Raw genomic sequence first — 4,486 nt, 5'->3', positions numbered from 1 at the left:
TTTGCATGATCGAACGATGTGAACAATAATAAGCGCATTGGACTAAGCTGAATCTGCAGGCAAACACAAAGGAGAAGACAAAATAATATGGCTCTTTGAAAGCTAAACAGGTAAGCATGTAAGAACCACTAAGCATTGTAACCAATATCTTCTACCTTGACACAAAGAAAAAGAAAACTATTTACACGGGAAAGCTCCCAACAAGCAAAAGAAGAAAGAAAAATCTTTTTGGGTTTTCTCAAAAGGACACAAAACCAGAAAACAAGAAAACGAAAAGAAACGAGCATGGATAATACAGTGGCAAAGTGTAAACACCGGCTAACAAAGCGAAATCATAAGCATGAATGTAAAGTCGGTGAGAACACGTACTCCCCCAAGCTTAGGCTTTTGGCCTAGCTTGGTCTACTCCCATGGATGATCCTGGCGAAACCCAAAGTCATAATGGGTGTTATACGGGAGTGCTGCAGCCACTGCCTGAATAGCTGCCTCACGAAGTCGAGCAATAGTCGCCTCCCTATCATACTCCTCTGCCTCTCCTATGGTTATGTAGTATCTTCGTTTAACCTAAAAGTCAAAGAAAGCAGGAGCAGGAAGGGTAATATGGAAAACACGCTGCCGGTAAAATATCAAGCGGTATAGGAGGGATCCATGATCTCTCTCAAGGAACTGGTAGCGTGTTAGAGCGACACGATCAAGGTAGGCTGTACGGAGAGGAGGGTCTTCTGGACGGATGGGTACTCCAAGAAAATTTGCTAAGCGTGTAGCATAAACTCCACCAAAGAAATCCCCCTCACTGGCATTTTTATTCAGCCTCCTTGCTATAATAGCTCCCATATTGAAGCTCCTGTCACCTGTTACTGCACTCTTAAGGATACTAAGGTCGGAAGCGCATAGGTGACAATGTGCACCCTTGCCATTAATGCTCCTACCTATGAAGAGGGCAAGGTAGTGTAAGGCAGGGAAATGGATGCTTCCTATGGTGGCTTGCATGATATCTCTAGTTTCTCCCCCAGTTATATTGAGGACAAAGTCTCTGACCGAAGACTTAGGAGGATCAATAACACTACCTCCATCGGGTATCTTGCAAATCCTATTGAAATCCCCCAGATCCACGGTATAGGATTTATCGTACAGATCAAACAGTATGGATGATTGATGCCCAGCTAAAAATTTAAATCCACGCATGAAAGAGGCAGTGAGCATAGCATACTGTTCACATTTATCTGAGAGGAATTCTTCTAACCCGGCATTGCGGACAAGTGCATCGAACTCATCCTTGAAGCCTGCTTCGATCATGAACTCATCGGAAGGCCATTCACATGGTTGAACCGGTGCGTCCCTTAGTTGCAAAGGTTCGGGCTCCCGAAAGGAGAGACGAGGACCCTTCTTACTTGAGGAACCACCATGAAACTTCCTCCTGAACATAACTTCCTTTGCTGAAATTTTTGATGTTCAAGAGAAAAGTGAATAAAGACCCACCACACCTTGTAGCAACTACTCCTACTAGTGCCTAGAGACCATATCACACGCTAAAACTACTTGGGATCAGCTAAAATAAACTTTTTTAGCTCAAGAACATGGTCATCAAGGTAGGAAGAATTTGTGAAGGATAAAGCACTAGAGCAAAAACTAATTGGACCAATGGAGGAGTCACTTACCAAGGAGTAATTTCCCCAAAACAGTTCGGAGAATGGTGCTTTGAGCAAGGAGATCGAAAATCACAGCCAAATGAGCAAGAACACGGGTTTGAGCTGCGAAACAATTTTTTTCTAGATGTGGAAGAAGAGGCTGACAGCTGGAATGAGTGGAGGGGGTGCCTGTGGGCTCCACAAGCTTGCACCCCACCACCAGGGGGGTAGGTGGCGGTGGGGGGGGGGGGGGTTGTGGCCCACTGGTCAGGCCCACTGACCAGCTCTCAGGCCCAGAAATTTTCAAAAATTCCAGAAAAAATCATACTAAATTTTCAGGACCATCGGAGAACTTTTATTTTCGAGGTATTTTTCTCCGGGACGCTAAAATAGAAAACAGGAAAAGCTAAACTAATTCCATCATTTTTCTTCTAAGCAACAGAAAATGAAGACTGAAAACAGAGATATGTGACTCTCTGATTCATCCGTTTCATGGTCATCGAAAGAAATTCGTCAATGGGGTTGATCAAGTCCTCATGACAAAACCTTCTCGAATCGCAAGAGAGAACATAGAATTTTCGAATAGCCACTAAGTCACTTTAAGGGGGATATGGATCTCCCCAACAAGCAAATCATACTTCATCTTGACACGAGGAATATGGCATTCAAAGCTCCCAATGAGAATCGATGAAGTCTTTTCGATAGCATTGATGCAATGTACTTGATATCGTTTCTTCGGAAAATGCACTGTGTGCTCATTACCGTTGACATGGAAAGTGACATTGCCTTTGATGCAATCTATAACAGCCCCTGCAGTGTTTAAAAAGGGTCTTCCGAGGATGATAGCCATGGCATCGTCCTCGGGAATATCCAAGATAACAAAGTCTGTTAAGATAGTGGTGTTAGCAACCACAATAGGCACATCCTCGCGAACACTGATAGGAAAAGCAGTTGATTTGTCAGCCATTTGCAGAGAAATTTCAGTGGGTGTCAACTTATCCAACTCAAGTCTATGATAAAGAGAGAGTGACATAACACTAACACCGGCTCCAAGGTCACATAAGGCAGTTCTTATGTAGTTTCCTTTAATGGAGCAAGGTATAGGGCATTCCGGGATCACCAAGTTTCTTAGGAGTTCCACCTTTGAAAGTGTAATTGGCAAGCATGGTGGAGATCTCAAGATCTGGTATCTTCCGTTTATTAGTCACGATATCTTTCAAGTACTTGGCATACAGAGACATCTTGAGCATATAAGTTAACCGCATCTGCAGAAAGACGAGTCTTATCATCTCGACGAAGCGCTCAAAATCCTCATGATCCTTTTTCTTGGATGGCTTAGGAGGAAAGGGCATAGGTCTCTGAACCCATGGCTCTCTTTCTTTACCATGCTTCCTAGCAGTAAAGTCATTCTTATCGTATCTCTTAGGTTGTGGATTATCAGGATTAACCGTAGGTTCAATCTCCACATCCTCATCATGGCTAGGTTGAGCATTATTACGAACATCACTGTCCATATTGTCACCAGGTTCGTGTTCATCACCTGATTGTGTTTCTGCATCAGACGCAGAAATATCATTAGGTTCTTCAGGTGTGATAGTATTTCGTGAACTGGCATGCAGGTTTCTATCATCCTTCTTCTTCTCCTTAGGATGACTAGGTGTATCAGCATTGATTCCTTGAGAATATTGATCAATTCTCTTAGGATGACCTTTAGGATACAAAGGTTCCTGAGTCATTTTGCCTCCTCTAGTAATGACTCTGACAGAGTTTTCATTTAATTCATTGAGCAGGTCATTCTGAGCTTGAAGTACTTGTTCTACCTGAGTAGTAATCATAGAGGCATGTTTACTCAGAAGCTTCAGAGCATTGACATTTTGTCTACACAAGCACTTAAATGGCTAGGCATACGAGCACTTTGTTCCAAATGTCTGCTAACATAATCATTGAAACTCTGTTGTTTGGCAACAAAGTTGTCAAATTCATCAAAGCATAGGCTAGTAGGTTTATCAAAAGGAATATCACTCTCGTCAAACCTATGCAGAGAATTCACTTCTACTACCTGTATCGGGTTATCGAGACCATTGATCTCTTCGATAGGTGGTAGAATTTTGACATCTTCAGATTTAATGCCTTTCTCTTGCATAGATTTCTTGGCTTCTTGCATATCTTCAGGACTGAGGAATAGAATACCTATTTTCTTAGGAGTTGGCTTAGGAGGTGGTTCGGGAATAGTCCAAGCATTATCGTTGATCAGGAGGTTATTCAGTAGAGTCTCAGCTTGTTCTACAGTTTGTTCCCTAAAAACACAACCGACACAACTATCTAGGTGGTCTCTAGAGGCATCGGTAAGTCCGTTATAGAGGATATCAAGTATCTCGTTCTTCTTAAGAGGGTGATTAGGCAAAGCATTCTGTAGCTGGACGAGCCTCCCCAAGCTTGTGGAAGGCTCTCTTCTTGGAGTTGAGCAAAGTTGTATATTTCCTGCAAGGCAACTTGCTTCTTATGGGCAGGGAAATATTTCTCATAGAAGTAATAGACCATCTCCTGGGGACTACGCACACATCCAAGAGCAAGAGAGGTGAGCCAGGCTTTAGCATCATCCTTTAGAGAGAAAGGAAACAACTTAAGGATATAGTAGTGGCGGATCTTCTCCTCATTAGTGAAAAGGTTGGCTATTTCGGATAGTTTGGCAAGATGGGCTATGACCGTCTCAGACTCATAACCGTGAAAAGGATCAGATTCGACTAGAGAGATTATCCGAGGGTCGACAGAGTATTCATAATCCTCATCGGTGACAAAGATAGGCGAAGTGGCAAACTTCGGGTCATTTTTCATCCTGACTTCACGAGATTTTTCCT

This window comes from Hordeum vulgare, chromosome 4H (assembly GCF_904849725.1).
Source record: "Hordeum vulgare subsp. vulgare chromosome 4H, MorexV3_pseudomolecules_assembly, whole genome shotgun sequence".
Classification (NCBI taxonomy): domain Eukaryota; kingdom Viridiplantae; phylum Streptophyta; class Magnoliopsida; order Poales; family Poaceae; genus Hordeum; species Hordeum vulgare.
The sequence above is the reverse complement of the archived record's forward strand: the minus strand, read 5'-3'. Positions refer to the sequence as shown.